The 14,840-nt window shown below is 36.4% G+C and overlaps 1 protein-coding gene across 10 annotated transcripts in view; it reads right to left on the reverse strand.

Annotated features, from left to right (window-relative positions):
- The window catches only part of atp2b4 (ATPase plasma membrane Ca2+ transporting 4), a 120,909-nt gene that overhangs the window by 90,607 nt on the left and 15,462 nt on the right, over positions 1 to 14,840 (reverse strand). For 3 of the 10 annotated variants that reach the window (XM_048171997.1, XM_048171994.1, XM_048171995.1), the window contains one exon: positions 10,872 to 10,928. The exons of the other annotated variants lie outside the window; for them this stretch is intronic. The gene's annotated coding sequence lies outside the window, so the exon portion shown is untranslated. The remainder of the gene's footprint in view (positions 1 to 10,871; positions 10,929 to 14,840) is intronic. 10 annotated transcript variants of the gene reach the window in all.

Raw genomic sequence — 14,840 nt, forward strand, 5'->3', positions numbered from 1 at the left:
TTCCTCAAGATCTGAATTGTTCCCAACTTCAGTCACAGCAGATGTTACGACTGAAATAAAACAGCTGGGACTGTGCTGACTTGAGATTACTGTTGCTGTCTTTTTGAGCATTGCACTTTTTGTGAAATTTGCAGTGGATTTATGCCTTTCTTAAAGTGACAGTTCACCCAAAAATGAAAATTCTGTCATTATTTACTTCCCCTCAAGTTGTTCCAAACTTGTATAAATTTCTTTGTTCTGTTGTACACAAAGGAAGATATTTGGAAGAATGTTTGTAACTAAGCAGATCTCACCCTCCATTGACTACTGCTGTATTTTTTTCCTTCTATGGGGGACGAGATCCACTTGGTTACAAACATTCTTCCAAATCTTTCTTTGTGTACAGCAGAACAAAGAAATTAATACAGGTTTGGAACAAGTTGAGGAGAGTAAATTATGACAGAATTTTAATTTTTGGGTGAACTATCCCTTTAAACAGGACAGGCATTTTTTGGCATCTGCGTCATGAGATGCTCTCTTAGTCGCCTGGAATGCCACTCAACAAGTCTGTAATTGTACAGGAATTTATACAAGTACAAGTGTGTGACTGTTTGTTGTAAGAGTTCATCTCTGCAGACCCTAACCAAAGATCGAAACAAATCTAATTCCAGGCATTCCAGTCCTGTCTTACAGTCCAGACACCAGCCGAATGCAAAGACAAGCAGAAATATGCCATTCCAAACAATTCAGCAAAACAGTCCGAGGCACACAATGTGCATTCCTGCAGTTCCATTTCAAGAATTTTGAAATTGCTAGCTAACAATCTGATTTGGAAAACTTTCCACACACCAGCCCAGTCTCTCTTCCTCTTGCCTTCCCTGTTTCTCTTTTCCATTTCTCCTCTCTCCAGCCAGGCTTTTGTACCGGTCAGAGAAAAATGACTGTGAGCTCTTATGCCTGTCATTCTGAGCCACTCCCAAAAGCCTGCATGGGCCCAGCCTCCATTTAGAAATTATTCCATGCTGTCAGTCGCCGAGAAGAAGGTGGGAAAATACTACCTACAGACCCACAAAATAAAGCGAGACAGGAAACAGAAAAATTCCAAATGACTTTTGGGAAACTTAAATACATTAGAAAAGAAACACCACCCTACTCTCATGTAGGCGGTTAACCCTTTATAACCAGATGGAGCACCCGCGCTCCCATTTGCGTGTCTCTCTTTAAGAGCCAATAAAAACTGCACCCACATAGGTAGCACAAAAATTCTTTTTGCATACAAAACCAGAGACAGTTCCCGTTCAGATCAAGCCTCCAACATGCTTCTGTTCCGTAGTTTTTACCCTCTAATGAGTCTGAGTAATATGCGTTTACAACAAAAACAGCACAGCCGCTAACTGAATACAAATATGTAGATTTCACATGCTCATAACTTCAGGAAAAATGCACATATCATAGAAATGGCACAACATTATTTAAAGCAGATTCTCACGATTAAAATGAACCCAAAATCAACATAATATGTGACCCGCTCTGGCAAAATGAGTCGGAAGTCGCAACGTTCTATTTTAAGATATGGGCCGATAATGTGGAAAAACAATGAAAAAAAAAAACGTTTTTTTTTAAGCTAATTTCAAAGAACAGACTTTCAAAAATAATCTCCCAAAGTTTCGTAGTCCAGATAATTGAGTAAAGGTATTTAAATGGCTATTAAATTTGACATGGAACTCCTCTCGTCACTTATGAGCATTTCCTAGTATCCCTTGAAACATCTCTGCTCTCCAAATATGGTGTTACACGTTGTATAGAACCAATCAAAAAGCTTAGAAATGTAAACACACTGACATAAACGCTGATTTTTATCAATGGGAAGCCCCGTTTCGACTGACATGCACGCGATTGGTCCAGCCATCCTCCTGTCAGACTAGCGTTTCAGACAGTCCTTCAGACTGAAGTTTTCGTGAGGATTTATAGTTTATGGACTGTTTTGATTTCGGTAATTACATCTAGAAAGGTAAAAGCATTCATGGCATCTATAAAAGAGATATATGAAAGCGAAACGAAAGTCCAGTGAGGAGGACGCACGAGAGGAGACCTGCGCGTTTAATTGGTATGTGTATACTGTAATATTGCATTTACAATGCTTATCACTGGCATGCACTTTGATCGTGAAAGTGAAAGTGCCCTTTGCGGTCGCATCGTGGTGCCCCCGTGTTCCCATTTCTCCCGATGTGAGCTCCAGTCCATTACAATTTAGAGCGGTTAAGGCCCGGGTATACTTCATTTCCCGCGAGCCTTTTATAGAAACTCCTTTGGCCATGAGCGCGGAAAGACGCGTTCGGCTCATGCACACGTGCATCGTCTGTGGTCATAATAATTCACCCCCAGCCTGGTTTAATAGTATTTATTTATATAAAAATGTCTTTGGTCAAATTAAGCTGTAAAATAAATAGTTTATCCCTTTAAATGCAATGGATTTTGAAAGATATCAACAAAAAACGGGCAAAAACTTTAAAAGCGATTTTCTCAGGTTTTCAATTGGAAAAAGAGGGCAGACGACCATAATTCAAATGGGTATCTCTTTAAAACCATTCAAGGTATGACTTTGACTAGGATATCATTTTAAAGCTTATTGTCTTTCCATTGATATTTGGGTCACTGTGACTCATTTTGCTGGATCAGGTCACATATATTGTGTTGATCACAAGATATTACTCACGGAATGATGTAACATACTTGGCTAAAAACATGTCTCATCTTTCCGGTATGCAGTGTGTTCCCGGAACCATTCATGTTCGTTTTCCAACATGGAATAACACAAAATAGGTATCATCTTAGAAAGTCAGCTTTTTAATGCATCTAACCATTTTGAAAAACTCCTAACAAGTGCTGAGAAGCGCCTCTAAACCAGAGTTTACCGCCCGTGGGCGCCATCTAGCAGCGAAAAAATGAATAAAACTTTATTCAACTATACTTTATGCTATCACCACAAAAAGTGAACCAGATGCAGCTCACATGTAGGAGAGCATCACCAATTTTTTTTCACCAATCTTATTGCCTTCCTGAGTTATATATGTCAAATGAAAAAAAGAAAAATGATTAAAAAAGAATTATACAGATTTTTTGTCTTTTATCAGCAGTTTCTCAGCATGAAAATGTCCAAATGTAATGTAATTTATATTTTCTAAAAATTTAAAGTGTTCTATCAAATGATACCTACCTTTTGACTCTCCTTGCTACAGTTTTGGAGTTATGAGTCTTTACTTTTGTAAAAAAAAAAAAAAAAAAAAAAAAAAAAAAAAAAAAAGCCTTCAGGTCTTAAAGGGTTAAATCGTTGTGTGATATTTCTTGTTCCAAAGCCATATTTGTCAACCACCTCCATGCTAATGACACATTACACAAGTTTAAACACAGTCAGAGGGGAAAAACAAAAACAAAACAAAAAACAACGCAGCCATGCAGATCGACCATCGCTCTTATCGAATTAACATCTTGTCACCCTCATGACCTTTGCGTCGAGAGTGTGCTTCCTTGATGTGTACTTGTTACAGAAAATTGACTGCCAGATGGACTGGATGAACTTCAGATTCATTAAACAAAAAACAATCAACACACGCTGACATTCATGTTGTGCAAGGGCTGAGTGGCAGTCGAGCTTTAAAATAAAATGCCACAACGAATGTTGCGTAACCTCCCCAGCACACTTGCTCTCCCTTATCCGAACACACAAGCAACAAGCCTTGGCAAGAAGCAGAGATAAAAGGCGTCTAGCCCAAATGTTTAGTATATGATATAATGGGAACTGAAACTGTTTACGGAGCATAGTGAAGCCATCAGACGCTATAGGATCTCAAACACCAGCTGATGGATGCATTACTGCACTTTAGGAAGTATTCAGATCCGAGTTAATAGCCAATCACTTTAAAAACTCCTGGGCAATAGTACTGACAGATGACTCACATGTTTCGCAAAAAAGGATAAACCAACATGACCTAGTACGCAGTGTGGCACTTTTCTAACAGCTTGACATTGTGCCGTCTCACCTGAGTGATGACTATGAGGGCTTTGAAGTGCAGTGCTTTGAAATGCAACATCAGATGTGAGATTCCAGATTTTTAATTGGCAAGTTGTGTTAATGAGCAGCAGCATTATGTGAAGAAGCCAACAAAATAATAATAATAATAATAATAATAATAATAATTTGAGGAACAGAGAGAAAAGCAGCAAACTGACCACAAAATGTACATAACAGAAATAGACATAAACAGAAATGTAATAAAAGGAAATGAAATACTGAGAGTTAAGAATACACGTGTGACACTATCAAACAAAAGTAAAAAAAAAAAAAAAAATTAAAAAAAGTTGAAGCCAAAAGTGAAACAATTGTGTCTGCATCAATGGTTCTCAACCAGGGGAAAATGGCATTAACTTAATTAAATGACATATAACTTCTGGAAACCTAACATTTATTTATTTTAATTTTAATTATTATTATAGTTGGTAGTGCCCATAGATTAAAATATGTTGTTTCGAAAACAAAACTGGAGTCAAAAATTGGAGTCAAAAATGTTGAGAACCACATGTCTACCTAGGAATGTGTGCAGAACATCACAACAAGACAAAACTTGATCCCTCCCATTATAATCAATAAAGATGTCTCCACAAAAAAATGCATCACTATGAACTGTAGTTGCAGGGCTCTATGCAAACATTTTTCTTCAGGAGCACTTGTGCTCCAAATTTAAAAAAAATAGGGAGCACAGTCAAAAATTTAGTAGCACTTTCTGATTAATAACAGACATTAACTTTCCCATTACAGGGCGATATTTGCATCTTTAAATTTATTTACAGGGGCATTTTTACCATTATAAGAGCATTTTTTTTCCTAATCTTATTAAATGTATGCATCATATTTTGTCAATTTCTTAAATTAAAATAGAAAATTTGTTTTTAAATGTTAAACAATAAATTCAGGAAGAACAATAAGACCCAATCAGACTGTTACCAATCAAAAGTTATCATCAAAAAAAAAAAAAAAAAATCCATCTTTGCTCTACAGAAGAGGAACAGAAGCTTCATCTGAAGTGGTATTATTTAGATACATTTATATAGACTACTTAATGCAGCTCATTGGTAAATAATGTTGTACAAATTTTTTTTTTTTTTTTTTGAATTTAGAACTATGTAAAAATTAAACTATAAAAGTTTGATATTTTAAGTAGAAACAGTCTATGTAAAGTGTAAATATGAAAACAAATCCACCAACAGGTGTCGGTAAATCTTATTGTGCGAGTGGACTTCAAACAGATCAGCAAGTACCACATTTGCATTCATGCCAACACACAGTAGTCTGGCTATCACCAGACCAAGCTCAATTTAAAATTGAACATTGGTCTGGGGAGTTTGCTATGTATTTCCTACTGCACAAGAGGCGTGATCAACGAGCATTAGTCACGCAATTGGACAGTCCTTCAACCAATCAGATCAACGATCCGGGTGACGTACTTTGCAGAGCGATGCGAAAACTCCAGACAGGTTTACCGTGTCTCAATCAGCTCCCTAGTTCAGTATCAGGGAATTAGCCACATTCGCTTTCATGATATACTGATTCACGACCTAGGGAACTAGGGAGCGGATTGAGACGCAGGTTTAGTTTGTAGCATTGATCCGCGGTTTGCAGAAGCAGCAATGGCATCGAGCGATTTTTGCAGGTTGTGCAAAAAAACATGAAAGTGAGTGATATTTACACCCAGTCGAGCGATTTGTTTGCTAACTAAAGAAGTCATTCAGCATTGTTGAGAGTTTAAAAGGCGACTCTGATACTGTTCTGGTTCAGTGTAAATGAACGCGGAATATAGCCGCCCTAAACTACGTCATTGTCATGACAACCAAAAAGAATTCCAGTCAGCTCAGGCGGCGCGAGATTCAAGAAGCAGGGAGACGAAACATATAGAGCAAATAATAAAAATATTCTCTACCATCAAGGGGCATTGAAGTAAAAAAGTCCTGTACTCACATCGTGAAGCAAACCACCAAAATAACAGCAGAGAATCATTGTGTGTCATTAATCGCTGTTTGTAATCTTCCTATGAAGAGACTGTCGGATCAACGCTCTGCTACATTTCTCTCAGATAAGGTAAATGTTTAACACAATCGGCGTCACTGTGATTGTGCATTGTTATTTTGGAGTGACGGTCGTGCGAGAGACGGGTAGATCAGATAGAGTTTGAAAACTGCTTGCCGTCGCTTCTCTATCGTCATTGTGTTATACCCGCCAATAGCGAGCAAGGTGGATAAGCCAGTCTGTGATTGGTTCCCGCAAAAGTGTAACAGAGAGCAGTAGAAATAAATGCACGGGTTTCCATACTGAGTTGCCGAGCGAAATCAAATCGCCGGCAGATCAGGCTGGGTTTACCCAGACTAAACACACAGAGCTATGACTCGGAGAAACAGGAGTCTACTTGTATGATAGTTAGGGATGTGCGCAACGACTAATTTCATAACCGTTTAAACAGAAATTTTGCAACCGACTAGTTAACTAGTCTAAAAAAAAAAGTAACGTGTAAACGACTAGTGTTTTTCCAAGTCGACTAGCAGCAGCAGCATCATTTATTCGACTAGTTGGATAGTCTCGCACATCCACATATTAGGCTTGCTGCGATAGACGGTGTTACTGGTTCAGCCGCAACACCGGTTATATCACTTGCTCACCGTGACCGCAGCACTGCCCCCACCGTCGTTTTGATTTTTTTATAGTAATAAAAATCATTTAGTTCAGTTAGACAATAGACACTACAGTTAAAAACTGAACGCGTCTGCTCAATTCAGTGAGCCGAACCAGAGTCGCAGCACAGATCGGCAGCAGGAGTCAGATTTCACCTCCCTTCACCCATTTCGCCTGTTTTCTGAATGACAAGACGATGGATGAAGCTTTGTTTGTAAAGCGAAATGTTAAAGCGCATATTTAGGCAAGTTTGTCATTGTACTGTTTTGTTGTTGTATTTTTCATTAAGAATAATAACAAACCCACCCACAATTCAAGCAATTGCCGGCACCGAATTGCCGCTACTTCAAAAGCGAAACTAATGCACAGGTATTCATAACGGTGTGTTTTTTAATTAATTTTGGAGGCATTTTTGCCCCAAGCCCCCATTAATTTCCGACCTTGCTTATGATAATCCAAATGTAGTATTTCCAGTTAATTTGGCTGAAACATCAGCAGCATGATGATACTGTCTGGTAAGTGTGCATGGCTGCGTCATACCCGTTTCACCTTGTAAACAATCTTTGATGTGTAGTCCGTCACGCATGTCTTTTGCACTTGCTCTGCTGTGCTGACTGAGGCAAAGTCTTTGAATTAAGGCATGACAAGCAGCCGATTTCAGTACGAAACTTAACTGTTGTTCAGTATAGATGCATTTTGGGAGTACTTTTTATTCCAATTTATTTATATTGTTTTATGGGTGTATTCATGAGAATCGATCGGGTCACTCGGACCGATGGGCCTAAATATTTTTCCCACAGTCATAGTTATTTTCAGGCGCAATTGCGACCGAAATGGTCACAGTGTAGATCCCTGAGTTGACACCCTGGTTTTAATTTTGACATGCTGCACAGAGTGCACAGCATTCCGGCCACTTAATTTTGAAAGTAAATTTATAAATAAAATAAACAAATAAATAAATAATGGATTTACAAATGTCTTACATGAACTATTTGTTTTTAGTCCTTACAGATCTTATGTAGTCCTTTTTAATGCTGCACTTGTTGTGTTCCGTCTTCCGGTTTGTGTTTCCACAGCATGAAGGTAAGTTCTTACGGATTTATGTATGAACCACTCGTTTTAAAATCTTCCCAGTCTACTGACATTTCTTATGACACCCGCTTCAAACATTACAATGATCATGATAACTTTAGTTAACTCTACATGAAGTAAATCCACTCCACCAGCTAATTACTCTTTGACAGTGATACTATAAAAATATACAGAGCTAAAAACTGAAGTTCAAACACAAAATTCTAAAGATGGCTGCGCACTTTTTCTGGCACATAAGGTCTATAGATTTAAATAACATCTAACCATATCATCAAAGCCAACCATTTCTGGTCTCTTCTGGTCTACTTGTCTGATCTGTAGGAAAAAAAAATAGTGTCTGCTAGGTATTAGGAAAACAACTCTGATCAACTATGAAAAGCATCAATAACTGTGGCAATAACTTTAACACAAAATTCATGGTTGTAACAACAACTGTATTTGTTGCAACTCTTCAACTGGAACCTGACGGAGAACACAATCCAGCTACTAATCCCAGGTAATTTGGGACCCGACATAAATGGTTTTCCAAATTTATCTCCCCAACGTAACATTAATTATTTAGCAAATTAAATGATTCATTATAAAAAGCAAACACAAATTGCTACCATTTAGCATTGAAAATAAACAGTGGAGTACACAAAAATCAGACCAGGAATCACAGACATTTTCTGCTAATTGCAGCCCAGCATTACATGCTGGTTATCATAGAAACACTGCTGAACAAATCCCAGAGTAGTCCAATAATGTTTTTTAATGAAGGCACTGATGTGGCGTTCATAAATGAGCAACATTAATCGGAAAAGCTGCTTCCTAAGAGAGTCAGTGCTACATTATCAGTGGTTCTCTACAAGTACAGCTGTATTATTGCAAGCAATGGATAATACTAAATGACCAAAACTGTCCTATGATAAAAAAAATAATGCAGATACTGAAGAAAACATTTACAATTGTGACAAAAATGCTATGAATCATGGAAAAAGATTGTGCACTGTCTTAATCATGACACTCCACAAGGTTTTTCAAGAACTAAAATATTCTATTTGTGACACCTCAGCAGTTTCCTCTCTCCATAATGGCAATGAAGAAACATCGAACATGTGACATGCAAACCCGAAGGCCATGATTTTTATTCTCTTCCTCCATCTATGCATCTTTCTCTTGCGCTAGCTTAACATGCCCTCTCTCAACTCAGAGCAAGTTCAAGACCACTGCAGCTTGTGAAAATTATACCACCAACAAAACATGTCTAAACACATTGCAACACTGCCTGGGATTTGTCTGTGCAATCAATGTGGCTCAGTTCACATCAACAGTTCTGCCAATAACTGGAATGAATGTCATGTGTTCTTGTCTGAAACCATCCCTCCCCCTCTCTGCTTTGTAGTTTTTTTTCTGCCGAGCTTCTTTGAATCCAGAGTGTCTGTTTGGGCCCCGAGATGGATGGAGTCTTGACAATGTCTACAGATGTCACATTCTCCGCTTTTAAGGCCCGTTTTGCTCTAGAGGGAAAAACTATCCAAACATACAGAAATCTTTGTAGGGTTATCTTCACTGACTAGGCAGCTACTGCTGAGACACCCTTTCATGCTACAAATTATTAGACAGCAACAGAGACTTTTTAAACCAAATGTCAATGGCTGAGAGACTCACAGACAGACACACACCCTTGTGACTTTTCTGTCTTTTGTTCCATTCAGCAAGCCTATCTACATAGAAATGCTTGAGACTTGTTCTCAATGGACAACACCCAAAACGCAAACCCACACACACACACACACACACACACACACACACACACACACACACACACACACACACACAAACTAAAAATCTCTTTCTTTGAGGATCTCTTCCTCTCAGGATAATCTCTAATGAAAATTGATCTCCAACAATACAACTCCATGAATAAACTCGAAAGCAGCAGTATATATACAGCTACAGTAACACACTAGATTCTTACATTTTCTGAAGATCTGTTTTATCCTCAACAAACCACAAGATTTATTAATAGATGTTGCTATGTATTTTCCAAATACAGTGTTTAATTGCCGTTAACAGCAGGGTAAACAGTGTGAATGGAAAGTTAACCGATTAAAGATTTTTCACATTTTAAATTTCTGTATCTCATGCTCCACTCTCATTTGTTTCTATAGAGTTGGCAAGGGATGCTTACATCAACAGTTCATGATCAGATTATGTCAACTCTTCAAAACTAAATGAATGCTTGGATTGAACACTTCAAATGATTAAACACTAATGCAAAATGTTTAAACATTACAATTAGGGTTGTAATGGTATGAGATTTCCACGGTATCATAACCGTAAATATTACGGTTTCACAGTATCATGGTATACAGTATTAAACAATCAATTATTATCATCAGTTAAAATGACCAATAAATTAATGAAAATGTTTGTTTTGTCTATTCAAATTTCAATAATCAAAAATAATCAAGTAAATTTAATAAATGATTATGGATTAGATGAACAACTTTTATTTAATAATTTATTAAAATTCAGAAATTCTGGTTTGACAATTCTTCTGGCTTTTATTATTTAATACAAATATATTATCAAAAACGGTGGAAATTAAATTAATGTATAAAACTTTTTATCCTTTTAAGAACAGAGATTTACTAAATTAAAGCATGGACAAAAATTATATTCCTTAAATAATGTTTAAATAAACTGCATTATTATTATTATTATTATTTTTAGAAGTACATTCTATTTAACAACCATACTATATTTCTGTCAATTTCTTCGAGTTAAAAAAATAGACTTTTATTTTGACGGGATGTAGTGAATGACGAGCAATTTTGTCTCTAAAATGTTTTCACTATGAACTGATTTACTTTTGAGATACAGGGGGAGTGGCTTTATTGCATCAGATACGTGTCACTTTACTCACAGCTGATTGGTCCAGTTTGGGTTTGCAATCTCTAACCCAGAACAAAACCTGCTCCAGAGCAGGTTAGCTGTGTAGCGTAAGTTACCATAGCAATGAAACCCGCTAAAAACCAATCCACGATCATAAGCCCGAAAAACCAGAGTTTGCTCAAACTAATCTTGAACTTACCTAAGAAGAAACTGAAAAGGGCTGTGTAACAGGCCACAGATGGAGAGACGGCAAACACTGAAAAAACAATAAGAGCGTTGCGCATACTTGAGTATGTATTACACAAAACAGCGCAGCTCATTCACACAGACAGACACACAAAACAAACAGATATATTTATACAGCAGCCTTTTTGTGCTTTAATATTCACAGACCCCGCCTAGACCATGTCGCGATTTGATTTATTGCACAGCTCTGCTTTCGTTTTATTCATCAATCTATCAAATCGCACGTTTTACGTGACATCTCTGTGTTATACTGTAAATTCCATTTTCATGACTGGATTGCCGGATTCCTTCTTCCTCACGCACATCATACGACTTAAGTTATAAACGGAACATGTTTCCCTCTTTTGCAAGTACTTTGCATCCGCTTTTTTTGCAAACTGGATATCTACCCTCGAGGGCATCCCTGCATTTGTTTTTCGATATCCAAAGTATTCCCATACTGCAAATTTTAACTTATTTTGCAAGAAGGTATAAAGATTAGAGATCGCAAACTCTGTCTCTGGCATTGTTTCTGCTGTATGTGTGTAGGTGGAGCAAGTTTAGAGTCTAGTGAAGTTGTTGTCTATGCACAGGTGAGATTCTGCATCTTTTTTTTTAAATTTTCAACAACGTAACTAAACAAATGTACACAATATGATAATCGTACGTGTTCATACGTTGATATACCATCATACCAGTATATCGTTACAACCCTAATTACAATATTTAGAAATATATTCGGACACATCAAGACATTTATCCTGAAGCAGGCACTTTGCCTAATACTGCTCTGTAATTTTTAAATTTTATCTTTTGCCAATGCAAACATGCAGACGTTATAATTAGAAATGTTGACAATTCAGCAATGGTAACCGTTAAGACAAGAAAATTATCCAACCACATGATGGCGCACCTAATTAACCGCTCTGGGGTGTGTTTCCCAAAAGCATCGTTAGCCAACTAACTAATGTAAGTTCCGTCGTTACTTGCATTCAACGATTTGGTGTTTCCCGAAACCATAGTTCAAACGAACATTCGCAAACTTGTGTGGTTGGAACGACAGCTCTCGAGCTGTAGTTAGAAGCATAGTTTCCTGTTTTTATGACATGTGGACTTAATAAATCCTTATCTTGAGCAAAATAAGCAAGCTGACATTAAGTACAATGTATGTCTTTTATTTCGAATATATACAAATGCCATTTATATATTTTAGTTTGTCAAGAGATTTTGGAGAGTGTGCATGTGCGTACGTGCTCTAGTACGTCAGAACAAGCATTTGATTTAATCTGGAAATAAAGCAAAATAACTGAGGAAAATGAGAATTAGTCCGTCCGTAATTTATAGCAGAAATTCTAGCATTAATTCAATCTCAAACACATTCATTTAAAGAAGTTATATACGTCACCTGCGTGACGTCATTCATCAACGTGGTTGAACGACAGGTTTGCGACAATACGGTTTCGGGAAACAGTCGTGACTAGCTAGTTTATTTGTTCAACGATGCACCGTACTATGGTTGGTAGTTCAGCAGCGAGTTACATCGTTGTTCGGGAAAAGCACCCCTAGTGTGATGCTCTATGTACGTAGAACACATCGCTAAGTGGCTGTTGTTCACTCAGGAATGCGTTATTGCGTTAAAAAAAAAAATGAGACGCGGGCAATGGAATGGGGAAAAGAGCAAAGTTATTAGACGCGAGTTGAACTTTTTTTAACTTGAGCTCCACGTTTAGAATGCCGTTTCAAGGGTGAGAAGCTCCAAACGATGCGAGTGCAACAGCCAAACATGTCCACTAAACATAAAAGCAATAGGAAAAATAGTGCAATGGAATGCAAAAACCTGTAAATAACTACTACTGTATGTTTAATATTTTGTGTTAACGTGCTGTTATTTTCTGTTTTTACAAACCATTTGCTGTTAAAAATAGCCTATTACTGGTGGTTTTATTGCTATTACGTTTTGGCTAAGAAATATATAGCTTTTTTTATATATATTATTTCTGAGTATGTAGGATATGTTTAAGATAAGTTTGTATAATATGTGCCTTCATATTTCATGCATATTTTCTGGAATAATATTTAACAAGTCATTTGTTTTACATTAGACTTGTGCCAATATTCGGTAATGCGATAAATCGCGATAATGAATATGCACGATATTGTTATCGTGAGCATTTCAAAATACCGTAAATAATAATTTATTACCAATTATTAATTTTTTTTATAATGCAATTAAGAATACTTTACCCATCAACCGTATAAAATGCAAAACATTGCTGTATTCTGCGTCAAAAGAACACGCGCTCAGATGTAAACAAACCCAAAGTACATGAGAAGCACGTGGCGGAACGAGTGAAGGAATGAAAGTGCATGTTCACTCTCTGACAGCAGAGGGCGCTGATGGAACAGCAGAATGCAGCGGTTACCACGGAAACCGCGCAAACAAAGCAACTGCACTAGTTAAGTTTTTAAAATGCTTCAAACAGCCATTCATTTTTTTGTAATCTCAATGTTGTTCATCACCAAATACTTGAAGACTTAAAAGTCTATTTTCAAACCTTATATTTTAATCTGGACTACCTCATGCCCTAATTATTAGAAATGTTCTGATTATTTGGTATTGTTCAGAAAAAGTTTGAAACATATGTCTTCATTAGTTAACATTTTAATTCATTATTACCAAACTGACAATAAAAATACTGACAATAAAAATAAAGTATTAAATATTCTTAGTTAATGTTAATTTCTTAGTTACTGTTTAATAACATTACTAAAATCAACAGAGCTTATTTAATGGATCTGAGAGAAAGCTAACAATAATCAATTGTATTTCTTAACTAACATTAACAAAAACTAATACTTTCTGTAACAAATGTAGCTATTGCTCAATCTTAGTTAATGCATTAAATAATGAGACCTTATTGTAAAGTGTTTCCTGTTGTTCTTTATATAATTCTTTTGCATTATAATCTGTTTGAAAATTTTACTTTATATATTTTTTGTGTATTGTATTATTGTATTTAAACATTCAGAGTTCTTTTTGTTATTACAAAAAGAGTTCTTAAACCTGTTATACTATGACAACACTTTTTTGCAACTTATTTCAATATCGTGATAATACCGTATATATTCAATATCGTGATAAAAGCTTCAGCAATTAATCGCAACATGAAAATTTGATACAGTCACATGCCTATTTTACATTTACACCATGTAGATCACTTCGGGTGTGTGCAGTTGGAATAGAACGGTTTTTAACCAGATTGTTAATGAAGAGAATGTTACTTCAATCATATTGTAGTTACGTTTTTAGGTTTGACTAGTTAAACATTAAAAAAAAATCTAAATCGTGAATCGGTCAATCGTTCTGGAAAAAAAAAAAAAGATTTTATTTTTTTTGCCGTATCACCCAGCCCTAGGTTTCATATGAACAATTCAGACTTAAAACATGTAGCTGAAGGATGGCACTCAAGAATTTTGGTCATAAAAACTAAACATAATATTTAATGATTGGAGAGTTCAAAGAGACTTAGATGCTTTGCCTGGTCAGGTGCTTTGCTTCATTTTAGGAGGCTGGCTACTTTTTTCCAAGCAAAACAAAATTGTAGGCTATAAAATGCCCATTCATGTTTGTCATACGGCATGAACATCACCGGGATCTTACCCCGTCTCTTCAAACATTTTATTTGTAACATATTTCTCACATAATTTCACCACAGGATTGTGGGTATTCAGCATAATTTTACACATTCCTGCAGGTTTTCGCGATTATAAAGCGGCATATTCCCGCAAACGTTTATCCACTATAGCATGTAGGTTTAATGAGTAAAACATTTATGCACTATAGCATGGTCAAATGATTAAATTAATCCAAACTCATCAGAACAAATCAGTTTTCTTTTGTTTTGTTTTTTTGTAAAATTCAGTTCAGTTTGAAATAAAGCTA

This window comes from Megalobrama amblycephala, linkage group LG21 (genome assembly GCF_018812025.1).
Source record: "Megalobrama amblycephala isolate DHTTF-2021 linkage group LG21, ASM1881202v1, whole genome shotgun sequence".
Lineage (NCBI taxonomy): Eukaryota > Metazoa > Chordata > Actinopteri > Cypriniformes > Xenocyprididae > Megalobrama > Megalobrama amblycephala.